Genomic DNA, 20,888 nt, shown 5'->3' on the forward strand with positions numbered 1-20,888 from the left:
CTAGTCACCACAGTCCAGTGCCTGTTCGGGTCAACGCACCTAACCAGCACGTCTTTCAGAATGTGGGAAGAAACCAGAGATCCTGCAGGAAACCCACGCAGACAAGAGGAGAACATGCAAACTCCACACAGACAGTGACCCAAGCCAGGAATCGAACCCGGGTCCCTGGTGCTGTGAAGCAGCAGTGCTAACCACTGTGCTACCACACCGCCGCAGATGGCTTTTTCTGACAATCGACAATGGTTTCATGGTCACTAGTAGATTCTTAATTCCAGATATTTTTAATTGAATTCAGAACCCACCATCTGCCATGGTGGGATTCAAACGTAGATCCCTGGAGCACGATGCTAGGTCTCAGGATCACTAGTCCAGTGACAGTACCACTAGACTATTGCCTCCCCCTATATCTGCTGCCTAAGCTCAACTACTACCCTCTTTGCACTTTGCCGATCTTTCTGTGATGATTAGTTATATATTCTGCATCAAACCATTTCTTGAGGAAGGAAATCTTCCTCTTCATAGCTGTGCAGAAAGAAATACTTAGCGATATTATAATTAGGTAGACGTGCACAAGTTGTAATTGGACAATAATGCCCTTATAAAGCCTCATTTCACACTACAGGTATGAATTAAGTGCACAGTCACTGTTTTAGAAGACAGAAGAGATGATGATAGTGAAGACTTTCCAGCTCTGAATCACTTGAACCGTTCAAACGGAATAAATCATTCCTGATGACGCCTGTTTAATGTGCAAACCTTCCCAACTCTTCCATTAAACGGTGGTTGTAACTAACCCGCAAGATCCATTGTTCCATGTATAATTATAGTACATTGTTTTTTATGAATATCCTTTGTTGGGCTGGGTGTTTACTGCTGTTCTAAACAATGGTACGATTGTTACAACCAAAAGGTTTATTTGCATTTGTCATAGAACGTCACTGATATTTACAATAAGGCAGAGAAATGGATCAAAAGAGCAGCCAGAGAGAAATGTTCAGAAGACTGCGATGAGAAATCGTCAAACTGATGTTTCATAATGCACATAAAGAAGTTTTAGGTTACTGTCAATATTTGAAGAGAGAACGCTTTGGTAAGTACTGTGTATATAAGTATTGACATTGATGTAGAAATTCGCATTGAGCCAATGTGAAGGAAGCTGAAGTGGATTTTACATTATTTATTAACATTCCTAAATTCATTCCCTTATTATTTTAAGCTTTCCCTTTGTGATGTTACAGCTCTGGCAAAGATGGCAGGCAGGTCGCACCTAGGTCCCTGCTTATACTGTTTAATCAGCAGTTTTACTGCAATGGCCTCGTGGCATTATTGCTAGACTATTAATCCAGAAACTCAGCTGATGTTCTGGGGACCTGGGTTCGAATCCTCCCGCGGCAGCTGGTGGAATTTGAATTCAATAAAAAAAATCTGGAATTAAGAATCTACTGATGACCATGAAACCATTGTCAGAAAAACCCATCTGGTTCACTGATGTCCTTTAGAGAAGAAAGTCTGCCATCCTTACCTGGCCTGGTATACATGACTCCGGAGCCACAGTAATGTGGTTGTCTCTCAGCTGCCCTCCAGGGGCAAGTAGGGATGGTCAGTAAATACAGGCCCAGCCAGCGACACCCTTGATTACTTATTAAGACTTGCATTCCAACCATTATCCCATGACTGAATAATAAAAAAAGTTTAAATATTGTGTTCCGTACATTGATGTGGCTTATCCTGTCACATAGAACCATATTGTTCTCCCCACTTATTCAAATTCCTCCATCACTTTGTCTTTTCCTAGCCCTGTAATCTGTTCCAACCTAACAACCCCACAAATAGTCCTCCAATTCTGGCTTCTTCAGCATCCCCAATTTTAATCACTCTACCATCGGCAGCCATGCTTCCAGCTGCCAAGACTCTGAGATCCAGATTTCTCGTTTATTAGTTTACAGGATGGAGGCCACCATTTATTGTCCATCCCTAATTAACCTTGAGAAGGTGGGAGTGAGCTGCCTTCTTGAAACTCAGAATCTTTGTGATGTAGGTACACCCACAGTGCAGTCAGGGAGAGAGTTCCAGGATGTTGACCCAGCGACAATGAAGGAACAGCTTGACTTTTCAAGTCAGGATAATGAGTGACATGGAGGGTACTTCCAAGTGCTGGTGCTCCCAGGTGTCTGCTGTCCTTCCGGATGTTTAGTAGTAGAGGGAGTGAATGTTTGTGGAAGGAGTTCCAATCAAGTGGGCTGCTTTTTTTCATCCCTGAAGATCTATACGTCCTTTTCCTCCCCTGAGACTCTGCATATTTCTGTCTTCAAGCTTTTGTTGAATGTCTTCATATCTCCTTAGAGTTCTGGATGTGAAGTTTTGTTTGATAACACTCTTGTGAAGTGCAGGTACATATAAACGCAAATTGTTGTTGTATGCTACCTTCTTCTTCTTGGCATTTTCACTCCTTGATGGAGAATAGATCGCAGACACATTTGCTGGAATTTTACCCCTGATTCTGGGGCAGGCAAGGCTCACAGAATGGAACTCTCCTTTGGCCTCAGGGAGGATTTCACAAGCTTTGCCCAAGCGAGGTTATAAAGTACCGGCCATTCTCTCTATCTAATCCTGTTTTGGGCCAAACTCTCTAATTGTTACCATGTACAGCCCATGGCTGTAATCTCCTTTTCTATATCCCACTTCCATTTGTTTCATGGTCTGCCATACTTTCTCTTTCCTTGGGGTTCCATGTGACAGTTTGCCCTGTAATGTTGTCTAGCAGGTTCCTCAAAGTCTGACCTCTCCAATTCCACTTTCACCTTTTGATTTGGAGGTCCATTGTGTCTTGTTTCGTCGCCTCCCTTAGCCTAACATTATTGATGGTATTTGGCCAGTGTATCCTTAGGATTCTGTAAGTAATCTCACAACACCAGGTTAAAGTCCAACAGGTTTATTTGGTAGAACAAGCTTTCGGAGCACTGTCCCTTCATTAGGTGAGTGAAGAGTTTAGTTCACAAACAGGGCATATATAGGCACAAACTCAATTACAAGATAATGGTTGGAATGCGAGTCTTAACAAGTAATCAAGTCTTAAAGGTACAGACAACGTGAGTGAAGAGAGGGTTGAGCACAGGTGAAAGAGGTGTGAATTGTCTCCAGCCAGGACAGTTAGAGAGATTTTGCAAGCCCAGGCAAGTCGTTTCAGATGGTGTGACATGAACCCAAGATCCCGGTTGAGGCTCAGTGCACGGAACTTGGTTATTAGTTTTTGCTCAGAGATTCTGCCTTGTTGTGTGTTGTGAAGGCCGCCTTGGAGAATGCTTACCCGAAGATCAGAGGCTGAATACCCTTGACTGCTGAAATGTTCCCTGGCAGAAAGGGAACGCTCCTGCCTGGTGATTATTGAGTGGTGTCCATTCATCCGTTGTCATGGCGTCTGCATGATCTCGCCAGTGTACCATACCTCGGGACATCCTTACCTAAAGTGTATCAGGTAGACAATGTTGGCCAAGTCACAAGAGTATGTATCGTGTTACTGGTGGACGTTGTTCTCATGTGAGATGATGGCATCCGTGTCGATGATCTGGCACGTCTTGCAGAGGTTGCTGTGGCAGGGTTGTGTGATGTCGTGGGCGCTGTTCTCCTAAAGGCTGGGTAGTTTGTTGTGTACAATGGTCTATTTGAGGTTGCGCAGTTGTTTGAAGGAAAGTAGTGGAGGTGGGGGGATGGTCTTGGTGAGATGTTCGTCTTCATCAATGACATGTTAACATTAAGATGACATCGATGACACTACGAACTCCTTACAGAAACTCAACACCCATGCAGCAGTTGAACCAGGAACACTCCTTGTCACAATGGATGTCTCGGCACTTTACATCAGCATCCCCACAACAACGACATTGTTGCAACTGCCTCAGTACTCAACACTGACAACTACCAATCTCCAGACGCAATTCTACAACTCATTCGCAATCCTGGAGCACAATGTCTTCACCTTCAACAACCAATTCTTCATCCAGACACATGGAACAGCCATAGGGACCAAATTCCCACCTCAATTTGCCAACATTTTCATTCACAGATTCAAACAAGACTTCTTCACCGCACAGGACCTTCAACCGACACTATACACTAGATACATTGATGACATTTTCTTCCTTTGGACTCATAGCGAACAGTCATTGAAACAACTAAATGATGACATCAACAAGTTCCGTCCCACCATCAGACTCATCATGGACTACTCACCAGAATCGGTCCCATTCTTGGACACATGCATCTCCATTAAGGATGGTCACTTCAGCACTTCACTGTACTGCAAGCCCACGGGTAACCTCGCGATGCTCCACTTCTCCAGCTTCCACCCTAAACTTGTTAGAGAAGCTATCCCCCATGGACAAGCCCTCTGTATATACAGGATCTGCTCAGATGAGGAGGATCGCAACAGCTGCTGAAAAATGCCCTCGTAAGAACAGGATATGGCACTCAACTCATTGATCGACAGTTCCGACGCTCACAGTGAAAAATCACGCAGACCTCCTCAGAAGACAAACACGGGACATGGCGGACAGAATACCCTTCGTCTTCCAGTACTTCCCTGGAATGGAGAAGCTACGACAGGGCCATCTCCACATCTCCACTATTTGCTTTCAAACAACCACACAACCTCAAACAGACCATTGTATGCAACAAACTACCCAGCCTTCAGGAGAACAGTGACCACAATACCACACAACCCTACCACAGCAACCTCTGTAAGACGTGCCGGATCATCGACATGGATACCAGCATTTCATGTGAGAAGACCATCCACCAGGGTACATACTCTTGTGACTCGGCCAACATTGTCTACCTGATACGCTGCAGGAAAGGATGTCTCAAGACGTGGTTCATTGGCGAGACCATGCAGATGCTACGACAACGGATGAATGAACACTGCTCAACAATCATCAGGCAAGAGTGTTCTCTTCCTGTTGGCGAACACTTCAGCGGTCACGGGCATTCAGCCTCTCATCTTTGGGTAAGCATTCTCCAAGGTGGCCTTCACAACACACATCAGCGCAGAGTCGCTGAGCAGAGGCTGATAGCCAAGTTCTGCACACATGAGGACGGCCTCAACCGGGACCTTGGGTTCATGTCACACTATCTGTAACCCCCACGACTTGCCTGGACTTGCAAAATCTCACTAACTGTCCTGGCTGGAGACAATCCACATCTCTTTTACCTGTCTTTAACCCTCTCTCCACTCACATTGTCTGTACCTTTAAGACTTGATTATCTGTTAAGACTCGCATTCCAATCATTTTTTGTAAATTGAGTTTGTGTCTTTATATGTCCTGTTTGTGTATAGAACTCGCACTCACCTGATGAAGGGGCAGCGCTCTGAAAGCTAGTGGCTTTTGCTACCAAATAAACCTGTTGGATTTTAACCTGGTGTTGTGAGACTTCTTAGTGGGGGAACACTTCAGCAGCCAAGGGCATTCAGCCTCTGAACTTCAGGTAAGCATTCTCCAAGATGGCCTTCATGACACACGACAACGCAGACTCACTGAGCAGAAACTGATAGCCAAGTTCCACACACATGAGGACGGCCTCAACCGGGATCTTGGGTTCATGTCACACTATCTGTAATCCCCACGACTTGCCTGGACTTGCAAAATCTTACTAACTGTCCTATCTGGAGACAATTCACACCTCTTTAACCTGTGCTTAACCCTCTCTCCACTCACATTGTCTGTACCTGTAAAGATTTGATTACCTGTTAAGAACATAAGAACATAAGAAATAGGAGCAGGAGTAGGCCATCTAGCCCTTCGAGCCTGCCCCGCCATTCAATAAGATCTTGGCTGATCTGAAGTGGATCAGTTCCACTTTCCCGCTTTTTCCCCATAACCCTTATTTCCCTTGTCTGCCAAAAACCTATTTGCCCGCGTCTTAAATATATTTAGCGAGGCTGCCTCCACCACTTCAACAGGCAGAGAATTCCAGAGATTCACCACCCTTTGAGTGAAGAAGTTCCTCCTCAACTCTGTTCTAAACCTCCCCCCCCTTTATCTTGAGGCTGTGCCCTCTAGTCCTGTTGTCCCTTCTAAGCGGGAAGAATCTCTCTACCTCATTCACATTCCAACCATTATCTTGTAATTGAGTTTGTGTCTATATATGTCCTGTTTGTGAACCAAACTTTTCAATCACCTGATGAAGGAGCAGCGCTCCAAAAGCTTGTGCTACCAAATAAACCTGTTGGACTTTAACCTGGTGTTGTGAGACTACTTACTGTGCCTACCCTCATCCAATGCCGGCAACTCCACATCATCCTAAGGATTCTGGTGAGGCATCTGTTGATGAAGGATTAGATTTTCGTCAACGTTGTTTTGGTCGTCTAAATGCCTTAAGAAGATAATAAAGAATTCAAGTTTTCCTTACTTAATATGGAGGAGTTTGATGCACACTATCAGGAAATATATTTAAGCATCTCTATCTCATAGATTGGGGAGGTGGTGGCGTAATGATATTATCACTGGACAGGTAATCCAGGTAATGCTCTGAATACACAGGTTCAAATCCCACCATGATAAATGGTGAAATTTGAATTCAATAAAAATTGTCTGCCTCATTAATACCCTTTTGGGAAGGAAATCTGTTGTCTGGACCTGGTCTGGCCTACATGTGACTCCAGTTCCACAGCAATGTGATTGACTCTTAAATGCCCTCAGGGACGGGATGCCTACATCCCATGAATGAATTTAAAAAAATTAAACACCTCTTATCGCTTAGTTAAAGTAAAATTGACAGGAGCCAGTTTTAATGCGTTATGTTTTGTGAGGACATTGTGGGGATTAGCAGAGAGAAAAGCAGAATATAATTTATTAATCCAAAAGAGAAAACGCTGGAAAATCTCAGCAGGTTTGGCAGCATCTGTAAGGAGAGAAAAGAGCTGACGTTTCGAGTCCAGATGACCTTTTAACAAAGGCTGCCAGACATTTGGTTTCAAGATTCCAGCAACCACAGTAATTTGCTTTTATAACTTATTAATGTCCATTTGTCACAGATTTTATCAAAGCCAAGTGATGGAAACCTTAGAGGTTCAAAATTCTGACATTCAAACCATGTCTAACAATCCTGCTCTTGGAAATATACCACATCCAGAGACAAGGGGCAATGTTGCCACTGTGAGCGCAGATAAAGGAGAACCAGTTTACTCCAACAAACAGAGAGGCAGCAAAGGGGTAGAGTACAAAGATCGGAAAGAAAATCCTGTTGCACCCCCTCTGCCGTACAGATGCCGGACGGACATCAGCTTAATAAAGGAGAAACTTACTTCTGATGCTGTCGCTACACCTGGAGGATCACAGTTCCTGCAGAAAATAGACAAATTGGGTAATTGTTTGCGCCAATTATTATTATTCTTCTTTCATTTTAAATACTCCTGCTCTGTGCTCTACACCAATGTTTGCACCTAGGTTAAAGAACAAAGAACAAAGAACAACTCAGCACGGGAAACAGGTCCTTCGGCCCAACGAGCCCGTGCCGCCATTTCAACAAAGCATTTTCCTACACCTGCCCTGTGTGTATGTGAATGGTACCCCTAATGTAGCCAGATTCAGGGGAGAATAGTGTAGGGTCAATTTGGTACACCAATTAGCCTAAGAGCACATCTTTGGGGTGTGGGAGGAAACCGGAGCACCCGGAGGAAACACACAGGGAGAATGCGCAAACTCCCACAGACACAGGCCCAAATCCATGTGTCTGCACAGCTAGCAGTGATAGTCACTGAGCTGTTGTGGTGCCCGTCTGCTGGTCCAGGATTAAGCACACACAGCGGCACGAAGTACTAGGCCACTCTCAAAACCTCCAAGAGCAGCCCACGCACGACCCACCGTGTGTGTGCTCCTCGTTTGACAACAAGGTGGACTGACACCTGTGGATTAAAAGAGACAAAAACATTCACATGTAATACTACATTTCCAGTGTCGTCCGAGGATCTGACCCTTTTCAATACCGTCTACTATAACCCTCCATCCCTGTTTCGCTCATGTGTCTATCTAAGTAAACCGTTACTGCCAGTGCTGCCACACTATCGCCTGGTATAGGCTGAATGATTCCCCAGAGCCTCCCCTTACGCATGTAGTCATGCTGGATCCATCGCAAGAAACCACTTGATAAATATTGCATTCGCTTTCTTTTAATTTTACACCACAGGTAGAGAGTTATATAAATAAAATGATTATTTATGTCATGCCTTAAGAAGTTAGTAAGCAATCCCAGCCTCCATACTTAATATGGAGTCCAAAAATATGCAAGTTATGTTGATTGGCCCTTTAGCAGCAGGGTAAACACGGGTTAGGGCCTGGATGGGATTGTTGTCGATGCAGGCCCAATGGGCCGAATGATCTCCTTCTGCAGTGTAGGGATTCTATCAATTTAATGTAACGTTGTCGTGAAGTCACAGAGGGGAGTGGCTGGTACCGGGTTCTTATTTTGTACCAGGTTCTCATTTTGCTCACTCGTGACGTTATGCCAAAACCATAGCAGCCTGTGACAGCAAAACTTAGCATCAAGTCCTCATGGAGAGGCAGCGTTCAACATCCACGATATGGGGCCAGGGATAGAATTATATTTCTGACTCCCCCTCCCATCCTCCAAAGCCCCAGAAAAAAATTCCATTTGCCCCCGAAGATGATATTTTGCTATTGTCTACTGCTTTTCTAACCATTTTTCATCTTATCTGACAGATTGCTGCCATCCTAAGCAGCAGGGATTTAGTCCATGTACATCACCTGAGGTTCTGAAGTTATGAATATGGAAATTTACATATTCGGTTCTGCACACATATAAAACCCATCCGTAGAGAAGGCTGCTCAGCAATTGAGATAATTACAAATTACTTCTTTTCCCTTTCCAAAAAGCTTTGCGCTGCCATAGAGATTAGAGGGACAATATGTGAGGTTACATCGATAGTTTCTGGGTGAGATGCTCCATTGGTGGGCCGAATGGCTTGCTTCAGCATTATAGGGATTCCATGATTCTATAATCATTTCAGCATGCAAATAATTACAGTATGTTGCAAAATGTAAGTTTCTGTAATTTACAGAATAGAAATAAATCTGCCTTTTGCATTAAAGTCCATAGATTATATGCTGTCAGGTTGAGTTCATTAAATTCTCAATCATTTACATACCAAGATGTATTTATGAGTTTTATAAAGTAGAGGATTGGACTGTCTCATTGTCTATTACTGAATGGTGTATTTTCTCCTTATTCATCGCACGCGAAAGAAAATGGATTGATATTGTTCAGTAGTTTAATAATGTAAAATATCAGGTGGAATGATTGCTTCTCAACCTCAAATCAAGCTCCAATTACTGCACGATGCAATCCATTCTTCTTCTTAAAATAGCCTCAAATCTACCATTCTATTCTCCCTTGTCCTTGAACCAAGAAACGTCCTCATTTACTGGTGTCTGTGAATCCTCTTGCTTCCAGATCTCCCAGGACCAAGGCGCACTTCAAATTCAATCAATGGAGAGAGAATGAGAAGCACCTCCATGCACAATTTTAGACTTGTGAGTATCTGTTATCTTCCTCCAATTTCACAACAAGAGTGTCCTGTTTGTCCTTTGCTTCCAGGCTCCTAAAATAAGTACAAACGTTTTTTTATTTGTGGGACTGTATTCTCTGCCATTCACCAACTTTTCTCCCCTTTCTTGCATTTTCTATGGCATCTTCAATGGGTGCCTCAGATGTTAATTACTCAGGTATCCTTGGTAACTTTCTTAATTCCGAATCAGTTGGTTGTCGATCCAATTCAGAGACTTTAGCACATAACCTTAGCTGAAGTATCAGTGCGGTGATGGAGGTGTGCTATACTGTCATAGGTGCTATCTTTTGTTATGACGTTAGCCCCATCTGCCCTCTCAAGCGGACCTAGAACATCCCACTACCTGAAGAACAAGGGAGTTTTCCACAATTGTTCTTCAACCAAAAGTGGATTTAAGAGCTGCATGGTGGCACAGTGGTTTGCACTGCTGCCTCACAGCGAAAGGGACCCAGGTGACTAATTTCCGGCCTCAGGTGACTGTGTGTGTGGAGTTTGCACTTTCTCCCCATGTTTGCGCAGATTTCCTCCGGGTGCTCCCGTTTCCTCCCAAACTCCAAAGGTGTGCAGGTTAGGTGGATTGGCTGTGCTAAATTGCCCCTTAGTATATCAGGGAGATTAATAGGATAATTACAGGGGGTTACAGAGATACGGATGGGATTGTTGTCGGTGCAGGCTCGATGGGCTGAATGGCACTATGATTCCATGGATTTTCTGATCACTGTCACATTGTTGTTGTTTGTGAATCCTTTCTGTGCAGAAATCAACCATGTTTCCTGCATTGCAGCACTTCAAAAGTACCACATTTGTAAAGCTCTTTTGGGCATTCCTAAGGTCATGAAAGTGTGATATAAATGTTTTTCTTTTCCTTATAGCTTTTCAGCTAAGTTTTCCTTACATGTTTATCAGGATAGTTGGCACCAGTAGCTCTGCAACCATCACATCTGATTAAGCTCAATTTTGACTTCACTTGACATGTACACTGTTTTCACTTGTACGCTGATGACACCCAGCTCTCCCTCAACACCATCTCTCTCAACTCTTCAACTGTCACTAACTTGTCAAACTACTTCCAGGTAAATATTGGGAAGACCTGAAGCCATTGTTTTCAACCCCTGTTCTAAACTCCATTCCCTAGCTACCAACTCCGATCCCTCTCCTTAGCAATTGCCTGCGGCTAAACCAATCTATTCACAAGTTTGGGGTCATATTTGACGCAAAATAGCACCATTACTAATCATCTTTACCCGCCTCCTCAACATATCTGGTCTTCATTCCTGCCTCAGTTCAACTGGTAGATGAATCCCCCTTTGTCTTTGTGAGCTCAAGAATTAACTATTCCAACACACTTCTGACTGGTCTCCCACATTCTACCCTTTGCAAACCTAAGGACTGTAATGTCCTAACTATGTTATGGGTTGTGGGTTTTAACAAAAAAAATGTTTGCACACTTAGATTCAAACTAACAATGACAGATTTATTGAGGAGCTGATCTCTGCACCACACAGTGTACAAACTGAAAGTAAAACAACGATCTGTGCTAACTCCCTAATGACATCACTATCAATCATGTGATCCGCTATTAAAGCAACCTGCAACCATTTAAATATATAGCATTCCTCCCCCCCTTTATTTCTGTTGTCATGACAATAAATTTCTGCGCTGTTACACAAAAGATCAGTAATACTGTAAACACCATGCTGTGCATCACTAATCATTATACATAGTCAGTAAGAAAGTCAATCAGGCGGTGCCTATTCCTGTTTGAATATATACAACATTCTGGAATTTGGCTGTCCTTGACCCTAGAAGTATGATTTGGAACTTGACTAAACACTTCTTACTCTGTATAGTAACAGAGCACAATCATCAGGCAAATCGGCTTCAGCCATGTCTTCTATAGTAATATTCACAATATTAGAAATTGGACCTGTCTTTTGGCTGGTATCCATTTCTCACTTGTTGATAATAATGCACTTTATCTCCCTGCTGAAATGAGCGCTGTTTTGTCCTCACTTCTTGTCTAGCAACTTGAGGTTGTTGTTGACACTCTACTATCCCTGAAATTTCTGGAAGTAATAACAAATCAAACGTAGTTCCCAATTTCCTCTTTCAGAGTAGTAATGCAGGTGAATTTTGGGTAGTCGCAAGAGTAGTGTTTGTCTATGGTGCCAAAAAGCTATTTACACAACGTGATAATGAACATTGCTCCCTTGAAACTTTTAAAGAATGTTTCAAGGGTTGTATGAATCTTTCAGCGAATCAGTTGGCTGATGGATGGTGAGATTTACCAAATTTTGCAAAAATGTTGTCAAATTTTCAATCGTCGGTTCCATTTTAGTAGATCTCACGATAACCTCTGGCCACTTTGAGTGTGCATCAATTATAGCTAAGAACATGTAACCCTCAAATGGACCAGCAAAATCTGCATGTGATCATTTCCCATGGCATTTTAGGCCACTCTCAAAAGTGTAAGGAAAATAACAGTGGTGTATTTCACATTTATATGGCCCAAAAATAGTAGTTAAGTGTTGGTGATCAGTCAATAACATGAAATGATGACCATATAAATAATGATGAAACACTTAAGATAAGATGATTTAGATGACATTTAAGATAAGACGTATAAGATGATGAATGGCATGGATAGGATAGAGGTGGAGAGACTCTTCCCACTCAGAAAGGATAGTAGGACTAGGGGGCACAGCTTCAAGATAAAGGGGGGGTGGCTTAGAACGGAGTTGAGGAGGAACTTCTTCACTCAAAGGGTGGTGAATCTCTGGAATTCTCTGCCCGTTGAAGTGGTGGAGGCTGCCTCGCTAAATATTTTTAAGACGCGGGTTGATGGGTTTTTGATAAGCGGGGGGATTAAGGGTTTTGGGGAGAGGGCGGGAATGTGGAACTGAGCCACGACAGATCAGCCATGATCTTATTGAATGGCGGGGCAGGCTCGAAGGGCTAGATGGCCTACTCCTGCTCCTATTTCTTATGTCCTTATGTTCTTATTTGTACTTCAAAAATTATACTCGATGCTCTTTTTCTAGCTGAGCAAAGTGAGATTCAGCACTAGTCAAAGTACCCAAAACAAAAGCTATTGGTCATTCTCCCAAGGCATAATATGTGAAACTATTGCCATTACTCCAAGCAGTAATTGTTGTCTGGAAAATTAGACAGCTGGACCTGTTTGCACTAAAACTTGTTTACCCAGGTGCCCTTATTTTTGAGGTGAACAAAAGGAAAAGACTTAATTTGCAGATCAACCCAATTTTATTAACAAGTTCAATAAATATTAACACTTATTTTACCCAAATTATCTTAACTCTATTTACCTACAATTCTAGTACTACTTGTACTGATGAACTCGGCAGAGCCACGGGTCCAATTCTCTGAGCCTCTGCCATCTCAGGGTCTTTGTCTGCTGAGGTGTTTCACATATGTCCTCTTCTGTCCCTCTCTGAGTTGGCCCCGAGTCTTGTCTGTATTCTTCTTCGCTGCAGGTGGTGTAGAGCCTTTGCTGGGGGCCTTCAGGTGTCTCTTCTTATCCCCCTCTTTACACCCTTCTCTAAGGTTCTCTGGCTTCCAGCCAATGAGGTTACCAGGGTGGTTGCAGCATCCCATGAAGTTGCAAATCCCTCATTTGGAGGATGCTGAATGCACCCTAGATGTCTGTCACCGGGTACACATATCCCACATACCCGTCCCCACCCCTTCCAAACAAGATCATGGTGGCAATCCCAGGTGCGAGAGAGCCTGGCTATAACCAGGGAATACACTATCTGCAAATATGGTCAGGGTCAAGTCCTTACAATGTCTGCTCCTGGGGCATTCCCTGGCTTGCTCTGCTTGTTCCTGACCTGCATTGTGTTTGGCGTTGGCCTGTCCGGGTTTCCAGCATTCCTTGTTGTAGGAGCTGTTTGCTGCAACAGTTTAATTTAGAGTGTCCAATTGTCCGTTGAGCCTATGATTCTGGTCATTGGTCATCGGCCCCACAGCCTCAGCTTAAAAAGAACGAATGTTTCAGACTTCTGCAAACCACCTTACACATCCTTGTATGCTTTCTCACATTCATTTGTCCCATGACTGTTTTACACAAAGTAAATTATGCAATGGTTTCAATGATATAGCTAAGAACAAATTTATCATAATAATTTACTAATCCTGGAAAGGATCTCAATTGCATCACAATCATCAGCCATGGTGCTTCTGAACAAGCTTCCACCTTTCTAGCTGCATTATATAGGCCTTTACTATCAATAATGTGACCCAAATACCGGCCTGGCATTGAGAAAAAGTCACACTTCTTCTTTCCTGGTGAGCAGACCATGTGCTTGAAGATGTTGCAGTGTTGCTTCTAAATTATTCAAGTGCGCTTGTTCACTGGACCTGCTAATTAGGGATGGCACGGTGGCACAGTGGTTAGCACTGTTGCTTCACAGTACCAGGGACCCAGGTTTGATTTATGGCTTGGGTCACTCTCTGTGTGGAGTCTGCACATTCCCCCTCTTGTCTGTGTGGGTTTCCTCCAGGTGCTCCGGGTTTCTTCCCACAGTCCAAAAGACGTGTTGATTAGATGCATTGGCCATGCTAAATTCTCCCTCGACGTAGGCAACTAGGGGATTTTCACAGTAATTTCATCACAGTGTTGATGTAAGCCTACTAGTGACAATAGTAATTTTTTTTTTAAAAAATCATCCATGTAACATTGTAAACCAGAGAGACCACTTAAAATCTGATTCAACGATCTTTGGAATATGGCTGGTGCAGATGTAATTCCAAAAAGCAATCTTGTATATTGAAAGTAATCTTTATGAGTAACAATGGAACGCAATGGATGTGATTTAGCAGCTACGTTCATCTGTAAATATGCTTGTGAAAGACCAATCTTATTGAATTTCTGCCCGTCTGATAGCCCAGAAAACAAGCCTCAATTAAAGGAAGCGGATATTGATCACCACACAACACTGGATTTATAGTTGCTTTAACCACAAATATAACAGTTTTTGTAATATGTATGATGGAGGTAGCCCAGTAACCCATATTAACTGGCTCCGACACACCAATTTTAACACGTGCTTGAGGTGTGGTGATCCTCAGGTTAAATCATTTCCAGTCAGCTCTCTATCTCAAAGGGAAGAGCAGCCTATGGTAATCTGGGACTTTTATCTTAACTTTACAGCGATGCGTCCCTCTTGTCAAATATGACAGATATTGCCTGGAATCTCATCTTTCACACAAAACCACACACAGCTTTTTCTTACTCAAGTCTTCCTTCACTGGCACTTCAAACTTTAATCTCCCCAGCCTGATAATAAAGACCCACATTTTTTTCTTTTCTCCACTGAGGATCTTTTGTCAATGTTCCCAATTAAACAAAATCCCAATATCAGATTTCTGTTTGCACCATAGATGTCCTAAATAGAGATGCACCACAGAAAGTATTCTTTCTAGTTGTATCACAGTTTGGTGTGGCTTCCGCTCTGACCAAGATAGCAAAAAATGACAGAAAGTCATGAATGAAGCCCAGGCCATCACTCAAACCAACTCCCCATCCATTGATTCCACCTACACTTCCCGCTGCCTCGGGAAAAGCAGCCAGCATAATTAAGGACCCCACGCATCCCGGACATTCTCTCTTCCACCTTCTTCCGTCAGTAAAAAGATACAAAAGTCTGAAGTCGTGTACCAACCGACTCAAGAACACCTTCCCTGCTGCCAACAGACTTTTGGATGGACCTTTCTCTATACCCTAGCTATGACTGTAACACTACATTCTGCACTCTCTCTTCCTTCCCTATGTATGGTATGCTTTGTGTGTTTAGCACGCAAGAAACAATACTCTTCACTGTATACTAATACATCTGACAATAATAAATCAAATCAAATCAAATATTCAGGGCTGTAGGTTTGACAAAGAATGTGGTTTGCGAGTGTAGATTCAAATTAACAACAATGGATTTATCGGAGAGCAGTTCTCTGCATGGCAGAATACAAACTGAAATAAAACAGCAACCTACGCATCACCATCAAATCAAGATCAGTTCTTAAAGAAACCTACAACCACTTAAATATATAACAAGGACTTCCAGATCTTAAATTGCATTGAGTCCCACGTTCACATTGGTTTTTAGTCAAGCAACAGACTTGATTTTAAAATTCTCTACCCTATTTTCAAATCCCTCTTAAGTGCTCCATATTAATCCTCCTTATCTCTATAGCCTCATCCAGACTCACAATTCTCCAACATAACTGTGCTCCTCTAATTCTGGTCTTTTGAGCATGGTCACCTAGGCCCTAAGCACTTAAATTCCTTTCCATGCCTCAAAGAACAAAGAACAAATAAAGAACAAAGAAAATTACAGCACAGGCCCTTTGGCCCTCCAAGCCTGCACCGACCATGCTGCCTGACTGAACTAAAACCCTCTATCCTTCCGGGGACCATATCCCTCTATTCCCATCTTATTCATGTATTTGTCAAGACGCCCCTTAAAAGTCACTACCGAATCCGTTTCCACTACCTCCCCTGGCAATGAGTTCCAGGCACCCACTACTCTCTGTGTAAAAAACTTGCCTCGTACATCTCCTTTAAACTTTGCCCCTCGCACCTTAAACTTGTGCCCACTAGTAATTGACTCTTCCACCCTGGGAAAAAGCTTCTGACTATCCACTCTGTCCATGCCCCACATAATCTTGTAGACATCTATTAGATTGCCCCTCAACCTCTGTAGTTCCAGTGAGAACAAACCAAATTTCTCCAACCTCTCCTCATAGCTAATGCCCTCCATACTAGGCAGCATCCTGGTACATTTTTTCTGTACCCTCTCCAAAGCCTCCACATTTTTCTGGTAATGTGGCGACCAGAATTGAACACTACATACCAAGTGCAGCCTAACTAAGGTTCTATAAAGCTGCAACATGACTTGCCAATTTTTAAGCTCAATGCCCTGGCCAATGAAGGTAAGCATGCCGTATGCCTTCTTGACTACCTTCTCCACCTGCATTGCCACTTTCCATGGCCTGTGTACCTGTACACCCAGATCCCTTTACCTATCAATACTCTTAAGAGTTCTGCCATTTACTGTATATTTCCTATCTGTATTAGACTTCCAAAATGCATTATCTCACATCTGTCTGGATTAAACTCCATCTGCCATCTCTCCGCCCAAGTCTCCAACTGATCTATATCCTGCTGTATCCTCTGATGGTCCTCTTTGCTATTCGGAAATCCACCAACCTTCGTTTTGTCCGCAAAGTTACATTTTCCTCCGAATTATTTATATATATTACAAACAGCAGAGGTCCCAGCACTGATCCCTGAGGAATGCCACTTGTCACAGCTCTCCATTCAGAAACCACCCTGCCACTGCTACCCTCTGTCTTCTTTGACCGAGCCAGTTTTGTATCCACCTTGCCAGCTCACCTTTGATCCCATATGACTTCACTTTCTGCACCAGTTTGCCATGAGGGACCTTGGCAAAGGCCTTACTGAAGTCCATGTGGACAACATCCACTGCCCTCCTCTCATCAATCATCTTAGTCACTTCCTCGAAAAACTCAATCAAGCTCGTGAGCCACGACCTCCCCTTCACAAAACAATGTTGCCTCTCACTAATATGTCCACTTATTTCCAAGTGGGAATAAATCTTGTCTCGAAGAATCCTCTCTAATAATTTCCCTAACAGTGATGTAAGGCTCACCGACCTGGATTATTTTTGCTACCCTTCTTAAACAAAGGAACAATATTGGCTATTCTCTAATCCTCTGGAACCTCCCCTGTAGCCAGTGAGGATACAAAGATTTCTCCCAAGGCCTCAACAATTTCCTCCCTTGCCTCTCTCAGTATGCTGGGGCATATCCCATCAGGCCCTATGGATTTGTCTACCTTAATGTTTCTCAAGAACCCCAATACCTCCTTATTGGTCTCAACATGGCTCAAACTATCTACACATCCTTTCCCAGACTCATCATCCACCAAGTCCTTCTCTTTGGTGAACACTGACACAAAGTACTCATTAATACCTTGCCCATTTCCTCTGGCTCCATGCATAGATTCCCTCCCTTGTCCTTGAGTGGGTCAACCCTCTCCCTGGCAACCCTCCTCTTCTTTACATGTGTATAAAAAGCCTTGGGATTTTCCTTAATTCTGCTGGCCGATGCTTTCTTGTGACCCCTTTTATCTGCCCTCACTCCTTGTTTAAGGAGGGCTAAATACTTTCCTTGTATTTTACACTTGCTTTTGTGTTCCCAGCCTCCTAGCTTTGACAAATGCTGCCCTTTTCTCTTTGGCTAGGCTCACAATATCTCTCGTTATACAAGACTCCCAAAACTTGCCATACTTATCCTTCCTCCAGTGTGCCAGTCCTGAATCCCTATCAACTTACACTTGAAAGCCTCCCACATGCCAGATGTTGATTTGCCTTTAAACATCTGTCCCCAATCTATATTCTTCAGTTCCTGTCTAATATTGTTGTAATTAGCCTTCCCTCAATTTAGCATCTTGAGGACTACACTTATCTTTATCCATCAGTAACTTAAAGCTTCGTGAATTGTGGAGACTGTTCCCCTACTGAAACATCGCCCACCTGGATGGCCTCATTCCCCAATACCAGGTCCAGTATGGTCCATTCCCTAATTGGACTATCTACATATTGTTTCAAGAAGCCCCCTCCGGATGCTCCTTACAAACTCTGCCCCATCCACACCCCTAGCACTGAGTAGCAATCAATATAGGGGAAGTTAAAGTCTCCCACCACAACAACCCTGTTACTTCTACACTTTGCTAAAATTCGCCTACATTTCTGTTCCTTCATCTCCCGCTGGCAATTGGGTGGCCTATAGTAAACCCCCAACATTGAGACTACGCTTTTCTTATTCCTGAGCTTTACCCATATTGCCTTGCTGTGTGAGCCCGCCGAGGTATCCTCCTGGAGTACAGCTGTGATATTCTCCTTAACCAGTAGTGCAACTCCCCCACCCCTTTATATCCTCCTCTATCCCGCCTGCAACATCTGCATCCTGGAATTAAGCTGCCAATCCTATCCTTCCCTTAACCAAGTCTCTTTCGAGAGTAGCCTAGTGCTTCACGTCGTTAGAGTGCGCTTAAACTGGACCAGCTGATGGGCAACACGACAGCTCAGTGACTATCACCGTTTGCTGTGCAGATACATAGATTTGGGCCAGTGTCTGTGGGAGTTTGCGCCTTCTTCCCGTGCTTGCGTGTGTTTTCTCCAGGTGCTCCAGTTTTCTCCCACACCCCAAAGATGTGCTGATTGGTGTAACAAATTGTCCCTAAATTAGTCTCCCCTCAATCTGGTTTCCAATGTGGAGTGCCATAAGCGTAGACAAGGGTCATGGGTGGAAGAGGGCACTCACAATGTTGAAATGGCGGCGCGGGCTCGTTGGGCCGAAAGGCCTGTTTCCCATGCTGTGTTGTTCTTTAATGGCAACAACGTAGCTTCTAGTACTTATCCAAGCTCTAAGTTCACCTGCCTTACCTGTTACATTTCTCGCATTGAAATGACGCACTTCAGACCACCAGATCCTCTTTGGTTAGCAACCCCACCCTGCCTGCTATTTCCCTGGGTCCTACTGGCCCTACCCTCTGGCTCCCTTTCAGCTAATTCACCTTTGCTTTGGTTCCCACCATCCTGCCAAACCAGCTTAAATCCTCCCATGTGACACTATTCCCAGCCAGAATATTTATGCCCCTTCAGTTTAGATGAAACCTGTCCTTCTGGTACAGGTCCCATCTGCCCCGGAAGAGACTCCAATGCTCCAGATTTCTGAAATCTTCCCTCCTACACCAGCTGTTTAGCCACGCTTTGAGCTGCACTATTTTTCTATTCCTAGCCTCACTAGCACGTGGCACAGGGAGTAATACTGAGATTACAGCCCTAGAGGGCCTGCTTTTTAAATTTCTACCCAACTCCCTAAACTGCTGCTGAAGGATCTCATCACTCCTCCTACATATGTCGTTAGTACCAAATGTACCATGACCCTTGGCTGTTCACCCTCTCCCTTCAGAATGCTTTCTGTCCATTCAGAGACATCCTCCTTTAAGAATCCCTTTAAGTTCTGCTTCTTTAACGAAGCTTTTAGTCATCACCTAACATCTCCTTATGTGGCTTGATCACATTCTGTTTTACAATGCCTCTGTGTGGCACTGAAGGATAGTTTATTACTTAAATAACATCTTTAATGTAAGTTCTTCTGCATATTTCCCCAGTCCAAAACCTCTTAAGAACAGTGCGTCAATCATTAGCTAAGCAGAGATTGGTTTGGACACTACACCATGCAATAGTTTTATTTAAAAAAAATAATTTTTCACTTCATATACCCTGCCCCTTTCCCAAATGTGGCAATGTGTTCAAAAGTCTCCATTAGCACTGATTCTATTTTTAGGGCCACATTAGCAGACAAGGAGAGGATTCCCTCCTTCCTCATTCTGTGACAGCAGAAACAAGGTTAGGGACTTTATGTGGGAGAATCCAGCAGGTACACAGGCACATCAAGATAGATTGTAGCCCATGAGACAAGTCAGGCATTCTCCTGTATAATCAACCTGATCAAATAGCACAATTATGCTTGTGCAGACAGGCAACTCGGATGCATATACATGCCGAGGATGTCATTTAATACTTGGAAATCTTCTTCATTACCAGTGGCCGTAACAATCTAACTTATCCCAGCAATTCAGAGGCAATTGGATCATAGTTCATGTCTGTTTCAGAAACAAATGCTATTCATTTTTTTTTCTCCACTACTTCTTTTCTAGATACTCAATCAATTGCTACTGGCCAAAAGGAAATCTGCAGGCAAGTACTGAGACAATTCTTTTCTTAAAAAGTACCCTTCTTTGCTGAGACCACGGGTTCATGTGGAGAGAGGTATTCCACAGACGTTAGGTACCCAAGACCTTGCCTAAGTTGAGACTCTTCATGTGGAAGACAATGTTAAACACAGTAAGATTAATACATTGTGAGGTATCCCAGCCTAGCAGGATCCTGCTCACTTTTTAAAAACTAAGCGTAGTATCAGGGACTGCGGGCAAGACCAGCATTTATTGCTCATTCCTAGCTGCGCTTGAGAGAGTGGGAGTAAGCCATCATCTTGAATACAACTGAAGAACATGGTAGACCATTTCATGAGGAAACTTGGGCACACTGGTCATGCCATTGGTACACAATCATAGCAGAGTGTACCAAAATGCACTACAACTCACCAAAGCTCCTTCAATAGCTCCTTCTAAATACACTATCATTTAGAACAATGGCAGCAGGTGAATGGGAAAAAGATCACCCAACCATTCACTCTG

General features: G+C 43.4%; 1 long non-coding RNA gene across 1 annotated transcript; it reads left to right on the forward strand.

The window, feature by feature from the left end:
* Positions 1-995: 995 nt before the first annotated feature.
* LOC145341335 (uncharacterized) lies at positions 996-20,388 on the forward strand. Its single transcript, XR_013886360.1, has 4 exons — positions 996-1,090; positions 7,031-7,359; positions 9,466-9,545; positions 20,349-20,388. It is a non-coding gene; the product is annotated as an uncharacterized LOC145341335 (long non-coding RNA).
* The last annotated feature ends 500 nt before the right edge of the window (positions 20,389-20,888 follow it).

The sequence above is a fragment of the Carcharhinus amblyrhynchos genome, chromosome 3 (genome assembly GCF_965287045.1).
Source record: "Carcharhinus amblyrhynchos chromosome 3, sCarAmb.v2.hapA, whole genome shotgun sequence".
NCBI lineage: Eukaryota > Metazoa > Chordata > Chondrichthyes > Carcharhiniformes > Carcharhinidae > Carcharhinus > Carcharhinus amblyrhynchos.